This window comes from Diorhabda carinulata, chromosome 3, assembly GCF_026250575.1.
Source record: "Diorhabda carinulata isolate Delta chromosome 3, icDioCari1.1, whole genome shotgun sequence".
Taxonomy (NCBI): Eukaryota; Metazoa; Arthropoda; class Insecta; order Coleoptera; family Chrysomelidae; genus Diorhabda; species Diorhabda carinulata.
Genome location: NC_079462.1, coordinates 35,721,928 through 35,736,674, shown reverse-complemented (window position 1 = coordinate 35,736,674; position 14,747 = coordinate 35,721,928). Strand labels below are relative to the sequence as shown.

The 14,747-nt window shown below is 31.8% G+C and overlaps 1 protein-coding gene across 5 annotated transcripts in view; it reads right to left on the bottom strand.

The window, feature by feature from the left end:
- Window positions 1–14,747, bottom strand: part of LOC130891767 (ephrin-A4) — a 408,512-nt gene that overhangs the window by 354,287 nt on the left and 39,478 nt on the right. For 2 of the 5 annotated variants that reach the window (XM_057796725.1, XM_057796722.1), the window contains exon 2: window positions 3,125–3,163. The exons of the other annotated variants lie outside the window; for them this stretch is intronic. The gene's annotated coding sequence lies outside the window, so the exon portion shown is untranslated. The remainder of the gene's footprint in view (window positions 1–3,124; window positions 3,164–14,747) is intronic. 5 annotated transcript variants of the gene reach the window in all.

The following is a 14,747-nucleotide window of genomic DNA, read 5'->3' as shown; positions in this document are numbered from 1 at the left end:
TCACAGAGACAGAAAAAATGGTCGGAAAGGACTTCATCATCGAATTTGGAGTGATATATCGCTCAGCTAGAACAAATTACATTAGATCTTATATTTATTCAACAAGATAAGTAACTATATCGCTTTAACCTCTTTATTTTATCTACGAATAAATTGGGAAAAAGAACCGGTTTTCTCAGTCGCGTCCAGATTTTTTATGGGTTTATGATGGCCGAGGTAGCGTCGAGCTTCGCTGGGAATGGCAATTTTTATGATTTACATTGGAGTTTCCAGTTTGTAGGTAGTTTGAGTAATCTAATATGTTTACGAGTGCGTTTAATTGCTCAAGGTTGCGTTTATAACGTTTATTCTTACTTACGGATAATGTGCTTTTCGCATAGCAGCTGTTACATTCAGAAGGAGCACGTATCAGTCCGCTTGAACAATAAAGTACCAGATATCAAGCATATTTGGGATACGATCAGTACAAAAGTTAATTCAGGGTCCAGACACATTAGGTTTGGGTTCATTTTTCTCCATACAAATCTTGACTGTTTGATGTTTATGTCGTATTAAAAAATAACTTGTATTTTTATACTATCCGAAAGAGAAAAACAAAGCATATGGACGTGTAAAACCAGCTAAACTCACTTTAATTGTTAAATTGTTAAAAACAAAAATGCGCATCTGGACGTGGCTTATCCAAAACCGGATTACGACCGCATTGAAACTCGTTGAACACTTTGTTGAAAGTGGACATCAAATGAGAAGTCATCAAACGCAGCATTCCAACGCTCCTTCAAAAACATGGATCTAATCACCAACCAATATTTTTTCTATTTTTTCGAGGATAAATCCGCATTCACATCCAATTAAAACAAAACTACGACAAAACTCTTGCCATCCTCGCGCTACAGGGTGGTGCTGCTAAGTACTTATCGGACCGCCCTCGTACAGAATCTATTTCGTTTGGTAAAAGAGTTTATGGACACCCTTCATATTATAGATGAAAAATTCACTGTATTCGACAGTTATTTGTAATTTACGTTATGAATTTTTGAATTCGTTTTGATTGTAGGTTCTGAATGTGGTTCACTATAGATCCAAAAATTCCGAGGCAGCTAGTACTCTTTGGAAATAACGGTTAGTTATTTCAAATTTTCAATCAAACGTCTAAATACTGTAACTTAATATTGTGTAAACCTGCAGTGTTCAGTTATTATTTATTACGAACCAGTGTTTAACGTGTGCGGGTACGATTTATTGAGATTCCAGCATCATCTTCAAAGCGCACTGGATCTTTTAGAATAAAATTTGGGAGGAATTGGTAAATGCATTGTATCATTAGTTTACGTATGATAAATTATTTCCAGGAAAACTTGGATATAATTTGAAAAATAGTTTGAAAAAATGTTTCCCATTGGATATTTTTTCTGTTAGATATTTTGTTCAGGCATACAATTCAATTTTTTACACGATTAATTAATCGATTCAATTATAAATCAAAACATTGATGAAATACATAAATAACAGATATATTTGGCTATTTGTAGAATTTTTGGAAGCTGTCTTTAAAAAGCAAACATTATTAAGTATTCCATTCCACTTTTCGAATTATTGAGAAAATATCTTTAAGCAAAAAAATCTCGTTCAGCTTCTCCACTTGTGAAAGTAATATTCTATAAGTATCCGTAAGGTATGTGTAAATATTTTCTTTTTATTCCAACACTTTCAGATACTCTTTTTTACATAAGAGGCGTTCGCCAAAATCTTTGTTATTGAGCATTGGATTTTTTTCTGACTACTACATTTTCTAAATCATTGTAAATGCTAAGATTTTTAATTATTACCTCATTAATATTCAGATTATGCAAATGAATATTTAGAATTATCAATCAATTTGTTAAAATATGTACCTATTAGGGGTTCTTGAGTACCTGGCATCCATTTTATTATAGGACAACTTGAACGACTACTTGAAAAATTACAAATGAGTTCAAGATGTTTCGTTGAAGATAAGAATCACGTGCTGGAGGTTCTGAGACGATAACTACTTCCAGAAAACATTAAATTAGCGAATACTATGTACATAATGCCTAATTTTTATTCTTTTAAAATAAAATTTTTTCCTCTTTACAATTATCCTACAGGCACGCTTTTGGCACACTATTTTCAGTGTTTGTGAATGGATAACAATAGGCTAAACCCATATATTGACCCCAAACCGGGCGGTACTACCTGCACTTGATAAAAAGATAGAATTTTACAATGAAATCAATACCAAACTATGAAAATGGTTTAAATATTCGTTGGTTCACTTTGTTGCATACCTAATGAGGTTTTATTACTCCATACTTTTCTGAAATAAACTATACATATATATATTTCCAGATGGTTAACGGAGGAGTTTGAAAACCTACCCATCAAACCTGAGAGTTTTTCAGGGAATTTATCAACAAAGAAAAAACCGGAAAGATCACAAAGCGTGCAGGTTCTTTCGCCATTTGACATCGATAGATTTATAAACAGTTCATAATTTTTCATCAGATTAAAATTTCATAATTATACGACAGATCGACAAGTCCAACAAATCAGAAACAGTTCAAAATTTAAGGGTGATAAAATCGGACGGATCACAAAGCCTGCAGGTTCTTCCATTATTTGATATCGATAATTTATTAACGCCACTTTAAAATATCGTGGGGTTCATTATAAAATAACAACCATAAAACCGGACAAATTATAAACCCTACAGGTTGTTTCACGATTTAACATCGATAGATTAAAATCTATCCAGAAATTTGTAAATGGTTCATTGCAGTTAACAATTTTTTGTCAGTTTGAAATGACCTGAAGCTCATTGTAGAATAACGATGTTCACAATGATACGTCAGTATTTTTACCATGAAGTCCAACAAATCAGAGACAGTTCAAAATTTTAAAGGAGATAAAACCGGACAGATCACAAAGCCTGCAAGTTTTTCTCACGATTTGACATCGATAAATTAGAACCTATCCAAAAATTATGCGTCGATTGTAAATAGTTGATTGCACATTTTTCATCAAATTTATTATTAACTTACGACGTTCGCATCATACTGTGACATAACTACTTTAATTGGGCACATCTATAAAAAAAACTTACGTATACTTAATAGTTGTATATATTACATTATCTCCTAACCTGAAACAAAAACAATATATCAGTATCTTTTGAATGTTTTTCAAAGTATACAAATGAATTTTATCATACAAAATTACTCGGATAATAATCTGTCTGAAGAGGCAACTCGATTTAATAAGAAAATATGTAGTTAAAGCCCTGAAGGGTAATAAATCTATGTAGGTAAATGTGTTATTCGATTTAATCTTCTGGTTGTAAACACAAATTCTAATAAAATCGTTTAAATGGAAATGTTGTTGCGCTAAAGTCTTTCCATGTTTGAGGATTTGCGTAAAAGATTTTTAAGAAAAAAAATATATAACAAACAGCGAGTGGCGAAATTGGAAAAAAGTAATAAAAAGTTTTGGTTTCCGCACATAAGAGGAAATGTAAGTTAATAAGAATATAAATTGAAAAATATTCAGATAGATTTCAAAAAAATATAACTATATCGTTCACAGTTCACGGCAATATGCATGTAGTTTAAATTCACTTTATTATTTTCTCGCAATTGTTCGAAATAATTATTAAAGAGTGTGATGTGGACGGCTTTAGCTACTATAAAGATCTTCGATTTCTATTTCATACTGTACCAAGTGTAATGTTTCGTATTTTGTGAGTACTATGGTAGTTATTTCTTGCAAAAGAAAGTTGAATGGATTTATAAATCACATATTCTCGATATAAAATATATGTATGTAACGCATACATATATTTAAATTCTATTTAGTACTATGCCGGGACGGATGACTAGGGTAAATCAAGTTCAAAGAGATAATATTCTTATTCAAAACATTTTTTGCTTCAGTAGTTAGTCAATGTAACAATATTTCTAATATGTGCAATTGTCTTGAAATAAATGTGGATATAAATCGATGTCAGACCGCCATCGTTGAGATTTTTTCATTATAGTTAACAAAAATCAGCATGTAGGAAATATGAAGAGTATTTTTAAGATGTTGTCCAGAAGTACATAAGCCAGATTTGGTATTTTAATTATAGTTAAGTATTTCGAGTGCTATGTCAAAAGTAAATGAAGGAAACTAAAGATTTGAATCCTTTTTATTACATGTTAACCAGACGTAGTATTTCATGAATATAATAAGCAATATAAAAATAAATTTGTATTAGACTTTTGTATATTTTGTTGAAAACAACATTATAGAGAATACATAAACGGGATTAAGAATATTAAGATAATATATGGAACCAAATCTAAAATTGAACAACGTATTTCGCATACAAACTATTTTGAGGGAAAATAAACATAGAAAAATAAAACAATTCTCTATTTAAAACTTTATTTTCCAGTGACTTTTAAAGGAAATATTCCAGGACAAGGTTATATCACAAAAATTTGGGAACAATGCTTCGAGTAACGAGTATCATTTAACAATCACCAGAACATCGGTCTTTACAAATGTAATATTCTTAGTTGAATAGTTTTTAGGGAATGGAAATCTTCAAATAAATATCTTTTTCATAATAATAATAATAAATCACGTTCTAGTTACAAAATACATAAATCTCTTTATCTACGCCTTGCACTGTAAATGTCAAATACTGTACTGTCAATAACACCAGTAAACATAACTGTATTGTTATGGTAATAAAATCGTACGACATTTTTGTTTTTTCTACGAGTCGATGTAGGTTTTCAACCGTGAATTTCCGAATGATTATTGTCTTTGTTTTGTTTAACTACACAAACCAAATAGCAGCTCTAACTAATTCGGATTAGAGACTCCGTTCGAGAGGTTGCTGTATCACTCTGATGAGACTCAATAATTGGAAACTAGTAAGCAATTACGTTCTTGTACTTACAATTGCGGGCGGAGGGAATGTAAGTCCATATTCGTCGCGGTATTAACCGGAAAATTAGAAAATTACTTGTTTTCTCCTTTGAATTTCTTACTTTTTAGACCTATTTTTCTTGATAAATCGCCTTGATTCAAGTCTCGTCGCTATTATTTGCAACGGTGTGTCTGTAATGGTTTTATGGAGCGCGAATTTTGAAATTAAATTGAAATGATAAATAACTCCAGAGTACCGGGAGTATTTAATCTTTTGAAATTTCCCCATCTTCGAGGTTCTTTTTTTTTTTCTATTACTACAAATGAAAAATCACATTTTTTTACGTAGCAAGGTCAATCGAAATCAACGATCTATTGCACCTATTTTTCTATTCTATTGAAATAAATTCGTTAAAGTTTGTAAAACTGTGTGTAACATGTCCTACTACAAATTTTAGGATCTTGCGGTGCCGATAATCGTGAAATGATTAAGTAAGATCAATATATAGGAATATAGAATGATCTCAAAGCATCGGGAACGTCATTACATGCAATTAAGTAAATGCTACAACAACAAGTTCTTTCTCACAAAAGTCATGCTGTTTTAACGTTCTTAACAATACAGATCGAGGTAACTTGCTCTGACTCACAGTACTAAGGATTTATAAAATCATTATTATGTAATTAACAGTTTTTAGGCGTGCAGATTTCCACGCCTAAGAAACCTCTAACATGGAGCATAAGAGGAGAAGCTTTTACAACAATAAGACTCCGCGTCAACCACACCAAACTTTGTCAAAGTTATTTGATGTTCTCAGAGTGTCGTCCTGTTTGTCAAAATTGTCACGTTCTTATATTCGTCAAGCACATTCTCACTGATTCCAGACAATAGTGTACCATACACCAACTGAACCCACAAGAAAATATTGGATTTCCTCAAAGCTCCCATAGAACAGAATTCATGTGATTTTCACATGTTTTGTTTCTGTGCCAATGACCAGCACTGACAAGGCACGTTAAACTGAAGTAAATAAAAGAGAATTTAGATCTATCGTTCTTTCCAAATAAATATTATTATCTTTTCAAAGTATGTTGCCATTATATTAGAGATAAATGAAGGTAAAGCTGTCGAAAACCATAAAATACAAAGGGGCGCTTGAAATAGTCCCTTTCACAATTTCGTTCCAAAAACGTTTTAATTTCGAAGTTTTCTTTCTGGTGTAGACATTAGACAAATCGTATGCGTGTTATCTTATCCATAGAACGTCCGGCGCGACACTACAATCGCCTGAACAACACACCGAAGGCGACAAAAGCACTATATACCTACCTACTATTTTCGATAAATTCGAGAATGGATAAGAAAACAAGAACGAGACCACCCCGTGCATTTCTCCACGTGTTTATCGTTCGGGCGTTTCGAGTACTTGGACCACTCGAGATATTGGTGGCTCGAGTATGTACTCAAGTGTTTCAACGATGCGTGTACTTTTCACAGACGGTTTTTGGTTGCATCGTTGTCACATTTCGTTTATTGTTGAACTATTTCAAGCTATACCAACTGTATTGGAATTAAAATTGTCTGTTCATTCTTCACTAGTAAAGTTATTTTATGTTTTACAGATTCACGCAGACATAACATGAAGATAATCAATGTGACTCGGAAAAACCTTCAGTCATTGTCATACAAAAATATAAATCATCAAAATGGTTGTTGGGTTCTCGCCATATCATTGGAACTGTTGTATGAAGCAGCTTTTATTAGATTGAAACTACACAGAACCGACGAAAATATAAAAGAATTAAAAAACGCAGAAGCAGGTACACTCTTACGAACAAAAGGAATGATTGTTGGAAAGAATTTATTTCATCTTGAGAAAATATCGGGAGTAAATCCCTTTTCTGACCAAAAATGATTATCGATCGAGAAGAAATTGTAGACATAGAATACAAATTGAATTCGAACAATGAGAATTACATGAACGACTTTAAAACATATAAAGAAGATATAGAAGGGAGGCCGTTTGACAACGACGGACACGAAATTGAAAACCTTGATCTTCCCTTTTCATTAGCAGAACTTTCCGAAGCTTTAAAGTCTCCTAAAGACTCAAATTCCGGTCTAGATGATATATCATTGTCATTCTTATTACTTAATTACTTTTTCCAACCTCGTCTTAAACCAGTATTACCTTTTCGGAAACCAAATAACCTCGAATCATACAGTCCAAAATCCTCAACCACTACCGTGATAGTTTCGAAGAATAATGATGGGTACGCCAATTTTTGACAGATTCTTTCGAATTGAGATGTTGGCTCATGCACAATAACTTTGCTAAATATCATCACATGATCAAATATATAGTTTAAGATTCTATAGAGGAAATACAGACAAACTATCTTTTATTTATATATAATGGTTGTGTAGTTTGGCTGCTCTTTCGAAACTATGTCCATATATTTTTCAAGATTTAGTTTATGTCTGATATCAAGACACCCAAAACATTCTCAATTCATATCTCCTCGAATGATTAGTAGTTCCTAATAGCGGCCATCGAACACTTTTCAATAGGCATATAAAGCATTTTATTACGGTTAAATTTAAACAAATATTTCACGCGGAATTGTTATTTAATAGGGCTTAGACGCCGACCTGTTACAGGGCGCCGGAATTGATTAATATATTTAAAAAAAATAAGTAATTTCTTTCTGATAAGGAGTAACTATCAGTTTCCTTACTTGCCTTACTTACAACAATTGACGAACAGCTTTCGTATCACCCAATATGAGTAATAATTAAGGGGCTAGATTCACTATTTGGAAATTTTTTTACAAAATATCCTGTTCCATCCGAATAAAAAATTTGTCTTCTTTTCTTAAATTTCGAATCTCTCTCAAATATTGCTTCCTGCAACAAATAATTTCATCTTTCTCTATAAGCTTAGATTTTCATCGTTTTCTCCCGAACGAAGTATAATTCAAAAAAATTTGACTCTTTAATGTTTGGGAACTTTTCCACTCCATTAATGTGTATTAAAAGTTTATCCAAAGTAGATATATAAATATACCTACTTTGGTGGATTTTGTAAATGGGTTTGAGTGGGTTTTCTTCCAGTTTATGTTTTATAGGCTACTGTGATACTCATATCCTTTGAATGCTTTGAATGTCTATAAAAGGTTGTATAAGAAAAAGTTATCGAGTTATTTGTTATGCTCTAATATAATTTGAGACATGTGCGGTAATGAAAAAATTAATTTGTTATTATTATAGTCTTAATTTAACGACATTAAAAACAGTATAAATCCCCTCAAATAAGTATATTTGATGACTGTTATCATATATATTATTATAACTCGAGATTTTTTCTCTTCTATTGTAGAATGAACATTCAGTTTATATTTATTCCTTCCAAATATTAAAAAAACACCTGCCCGATTATTCATAATCCTATTTGTTACCTAAAGAACATTGTAGCAGCATATCTTCTTCTTTTCAATGAAATAATAGAACTTCTTTAATATATTTGTTTCATTTACGTCATGCCTGGAAAATTTATTCACAGTATTTCAAAAAACATAATAAATTATGTCAATCTTGAAGAAAAACGTGGGTTTTATTTTAATTCAATTTACGTCAACCTCATTTCTGACGTAAAATCAACGCTGGTACTGTGTAACTGATGCATTCCATCCGAAACTTGTCAAACTAATTTAGCCTTCAGTATAAGAAAATGTAGACTTTAGTAGGGTCCGTCCTTTTCTTTAACTTAACGAAAAGAGTTGAGGTTGTATAAGAGAAATAAATTTCTTCCTTCCACGGGTGTGTTTCTTTTGGTAGCTAAATTTCCAAGCGTAGTTTTGAATTTCTTCCCCCAAAATTCATTTCAGAGATCTTGTCTTCTAATTTCGTCATTTCTTCATTCGTTCTCTTGACCTAGTTATCAATTGTTATATATTTATTTGTTTGTTAAAATCACTTGTATTACATATCTATTTTATTTATACAATAATATCACAAAGTTAGTTTCAAAACACATGTATAAAATTGACGTTTCTTCATTAAAATATTTTGGGTTACAAAGCAAAACATATCATACTAATGTCTAAGAAGTAAAAAGCTCAGGATTTTACAATAATATTGTGTCAGCTTATTTTTTCGTAACAAAAAAATAATTACTAACTAAAGCGAAATAACTATATTTATATTCGGTTTAACACATATTAAAATAGAAATTAAAAAGAGATTCAATGCACATCTTTCTGAATCATACAAAAGTTATAATGAAACTCTCATATGGTGATCCTGTTGCGATATGTGAAATTAAGAAGTTATATGTTACCTTTCACGAAATATTAATTCGCCTTTTTTTTTTTAGAAAGAAAACATAAAAATCATAAGTTTAGGATTCACTTTCCTCCTTTTTATGTTCCTTCAGTATAATATGATGTGAAAAATTGATAAAAACCTATATTTTATTAAAAATAATGAGGATGGAGTTGAATGTTTAATTGGTTAATATGATTGAATTAAAAAAAAGGTATAAGTCTTATTATTCACGGGAAAAATGCCACTCAATAATTTTAAATAAGATTCATTAAATATTGAATTATATACTGTCGTTTTTAGAGATAAAGGAAAGCCATCTAATGTGGTTCCTATCTTCAAAGTGAAATTTTCAAACCTTCTTTATATATCTAAAGTATTTGGAGAAGACGGCCATTAGGATAGTCGCTGAAGTTATCAGATCCTAATCTTCTTATCCCAGCGTTTTAATGTAGTTAGTCGTCGAGAATTTTCGTTCTCCATTCTTTCCCATATCAGTGGTCATAAGATTTTTAATGATTTGAAAGTCATGATTTTGTATTTGAATCTGACTTTTTTACAAATTTATAGGAACTAAGATGAGAAATAAAAAATAATAATTTCATTTTAATATTGAACGATTCATAAAAATTGAAATATATCTCAAACTCAAACATTAATGCCTATTGGTTGATAGAAATCGGCAGTGAAATCACTTTTTAGTGCCTAGGCACTGCCATCCACTTCTTTCTCAATCTTTTAACAGATTTTGAAAAAGTTGCTATAAAATTTTTGAGGATTTATCAATGTTCGAGGGTTATTCGGATAGAAAACTTTTTTCTAATTATAAAAAAAAAATACAGAGCGAAAACAATTTATTCGCAGGTATTATAATTAACAAAAAACAATTAGAAAAGTTAAGTGAAGATGGCAGACTTGTTAGTTTTTATAACTGATGAATATGTATGAGTTGGCATTGTTGTGACCCGTAATTCTTATAAGCTCTTGCTCTTGTATTTGTACACTACTTTTGGACTAACCGCGGTCGATCTAGTGGAGTGTTTACTAATTTTTTTCCTTGGTATTCAAGCCAATCGCTTCGGCAGACGATTTTGTCCAATTTGGAATCCTATTTCGCAGTAATTCTTTTCGGATTTCCAGTGACAATTTATTCTCGGAAATGTTAGCTTCCACAAGGTTTTGACCGTAGTTTCTTTGAAATCTTTACCATCTTTTCTGCTCATGTTCACAGCTCAATCCTTCAGCCGTTTGTCTAATTGCAAAAGTCCATAAATGCTGTCCATATAAATTTTTTACTGTAAACGGTATTTTTTGGTATGTTTAATTCCATAATTTCTGTTTTCAATACAATGTTGTACTGATCGGTTGTCTTCAATCAGATAACTTGAAATTAATTGATTTAATTGGATTTCTACTTGAGCATAAAATTTTCCTATAAATTATAACAATAAATTAATTTTATTTCCGTATTTCTAGAGTACGCCAATGGATCTCACTGATCATTGCACTGATTCACAGAGATAAAAAAAAGCATAAAAAATAATTCCAAAGAAGGAAATTATATATCGAAATAAGTTCAAATTATTTCAAACTATGTAATTATTTTCTCGATAACTCTTTTCATTCGTTCTAGATTTTTTCATCGGCAACTTAATTTTTTTGTGCTATTTCTTTACGATTAAATTTTTTCATCAAAAAAAAAAAAAACTAACGACAATGCAAACAAAATTTTTGTGTAATGTAATATACAATTTAGCTGTTAGTAGAAAATATATACGAATACTTTATAAATGTCCGATTCAGTACATAGTCAAATAATCTACTTCTTTTCAGCAATTAAATTTCCTTGATTGTTGACAAATAATACTGGAATTCAGAATACATTCAATTTGAATGAACTCGTAATCGATTCATGATTGTAACTATTGCAGACTGCTGTTCGAATTATATTCGAGTATTGCTTTTTTCGGCTTGAGTTTCTCAATTTTTTTGAGAAAAGCAGTTTTGTATGGATCTCCTGGTTATCTCCTGCTTATAAGAACAGGACATCAATTTACTGAGAGTAAAGGCATATTTTGTTGTCTCTAAGTGATCTAAGTTTCTTCCTCTTACAGTTTAGGTGTATATTATCGTGCAATCTAATGAATTGTCAAAATCAGCTGATGCCCGTTTAAAAATGGCCTCGGTGGGGTAAACACATGCTTTTGCCGTTAGTTTATGTGTGGTTTGTGAAGTTATTTGCTAGATTTTAGATCTTATTATCCTCAGTTTTATTGGGAAATGGCTGTAGGTAAGCGGTAAGTATAATCTGAAAAGCAAGAATAATGGAAACTGGCGAGAAATGAGCAGGATTCTTTTCATCTAATGTAAATGGGTTAATTTCACGTGAAGCTTTAAGTTTGTCCGTGTACCTTTTAGCTGCCACTAGATTATCACTTTTTTCGTTTTATAAATGTAGTGGTGGGGATCCATGCTTCATCTACGATGCAAAAAATCAGACTCATTTTGTTCAATAAATTTTATACGATTGCTTAACTTCTGTATGCCTACTGTTCGCAGATAGCGTCGTCAATGGCTTTTTGAAACTGATCCCAAGCATGTCTATGTGACTTGGTTGAAGAAAACCATCAATAAACATGAGGTGGGTAGGTATAATAACATGAAATTGTCGCAGAATATTGGCCACTATTAGATCCTTCTAATACCTCTTCTGTCATATGTCCAATCGGCACAAATTTAATTATTTTCTACCATTAAAGAGACCGCAATTTCTAAAACACGAAGTAATTATATATAGAGAGTTTAACTGAAAATTCCAGGTATATAATAGAAATATTATTTTTGTTATAATTCCTATTCAATTGTAATTTATTGTTCCGCAGCGACCCCGCTGTCAGAAAACTATTGATTCGACATTAATTTATGTATCTCTGTACCGCCTACACCTCATAATTAAACCTGAATAAATCGCAACGATAAAAAAAATACGTTTCGATATCTTATATATTGGTATATGTACTCCCACACATAACAACAACCAAGGACATCGGCCTTACGAGAAGAAAGAATGACACCGAAGCGAACAACACCCTGTAATGAGGCTATTCCATTATACTACATGAAAAATATTATAACGAAACATGTGCAAATAGAAAAATCGCGGGTATTGGGCTTAATTAAATTGTTTATTCTAATGTAATCTTGGAATGGAATCTATGAAAATGAAGGTTGTTCTTAATAAGTTTTATACAACAGAAATTGAATTGAGAAGTGTTACGTCGTTGGAATCTTGCAACATTAATAATTATTGTCAATCAACAACACTACCTTCCAAAAAATTGCGAAAGTATAAATTCATTTGTTTGTAATTTTAACCAAACCACGTGAGTACTATTGATTTAGCCTGCCACGGATTTAGAAACTGGTTATCTATTAAACTCAATTCATTTATTTCCTCTAAACTTTTAACCTGAAAATCGGCATGTTACATTTTTCGTCAAGTATTTTCCCATATTTCCTTGATTAAATATTGTAAGTTATTAGTCGCTTCTATGTAAGCCACTCAAGTTATTAGAGATATTGATTTGTTGTCGACCTTCCACTCTATTCAAAAAGTGTTGAAACGTTGGTACAAATTCAAGTAAATTCAAGTTAAATCGTGTTTATATTTGCTGGAAAAGTTTTTTTCAAAACTTTTTAACTTTGCTTTTCATATGTAGCATTAACAAAATTTTAATTTTCTTTAGCGATATTTCGTATATTTTAGAGCATAAGCTCAGATTTGCTCTCCAATAGTTCCCTGCCGTATTTCCGTTTTCTTCTCTAATTTTTGCCGCAGGTTTGACCATATCAGAAGCACAAAAAACTCAACTACAATTTACTACACCGACACATCATTAATGGCGTCGTCATTTCCGCAACTTAACCACAGTCGAAAACTACAACCATCCCGGCTTTCCTTAGATAAGCTCGAATTCTTATCACTGACATATATAAGTCTGATTTGCTTTCAACTGTTGTGTTTCTTAAATGCGCAGCTCATGTGAATTTAATAACTGTTTTTAAATTTATTATTTGCTGAAAATTTTTCACATTTTCTATAAATCGTATTTCGTTTTGTTAAAAAGCTGGTTGCGTTCAATTTAACAATTCAACCCATCTGTAGTAGTACTAGTTATGTTTAACTGTGGCCGAATATGAGGGTGTTGAGGTACGGCAACACTGATGTGAATATGTCAAATCTGACACTGCCATCATAAAATTTGACATTTTTAATGGTGAACGTACTCGGAACGTGTTGTCAAACGAGTGCTATTAGAGTTGTTTACCGATACTTGAAACATTCATCTTGGTCAAAAAAAGGAATTAAATTGCAGTGTACTGATCGACTCGATTTAATTTTTGGTGACGAAGCACATCTCGAACCATTGTATTTCCCTGATTTTCAAAATTCAATCGTGGTCGCACTGTTTCCGCATAATTTGACAATCGCTCAGAAAAAGCTCGTGCCCATTGGTGCAAAGAAATGCTGAAAAATTCAAAGATGTCTATAAGATCATGAGAGGCGACGGGATACAATTGTCTGTATGGTCTTTCAAGAAGAGTCAAATTCAGCAAAAGTTGGTCGCGCACGAAGCACTTCGAATAGTCCAGGATGAATCGACGCATGAGTACCGAAAACTATTACACCTCAATTTTTTTTCCCTTCCGATTGTCCTACTAATGATATAATATTTTAGAAAGCAATTAGAACCAATGAATCATTAAAATAGAAAAGAAACAGTTTGGATATATAAGTAGAATGAGCCAACAAAGAAGAGGCAGGAAATGAAGGAGGTAGTTACAATTAGGAAGACCAACACATTGTATTGACCAGGTAGATGGTATAGAACTAAATAACGGTCAAACTATGGAAAATGAGGTAGAAGAGAATACGGAGTTCTGATGCAATGCCCGAGAAGAAAAGAAGAAATGTACATACTCGTAGAAAGAACTGTGCTAAGCGGCGTGCGAAGGTTACATTTCAAGTTTTTATGTTCAAACAATTGGTGGCGTTAATGTGTTGTGGCACCACTGCATTTGTGAACCTTGACAAAGCCAGTGGGAATTTAGAAAATGATTTAGCAAGTTGATAATGAAAGTTGAAAATCGCCCGTGAAGGCTCGATTATTTTTTATCATTTTAAGAAAGGCCCTACTCAACAACAAGGCATAGAATGGCTTCACGCGACTTTTGGTACGATATTAGCTTTAGAGAAGAAAAAATGTGTCCAGAATTGATTTGAGCGTATCCAATTATGTATAAAACACTTTGTTTCGTACGTTTCTGTTTCACTTTTTGTATAAACTTGAAAGCATCCGTGATAACAGTTTGTAAAAGAAAAATACATCTAATTATTCTAATTATCAATTTAATCTGACGTAGGTATATTTTTTAAATTGAAACTCCACATTTTCAGCAAATAAATAATTATTCAAAGCATTTTGAC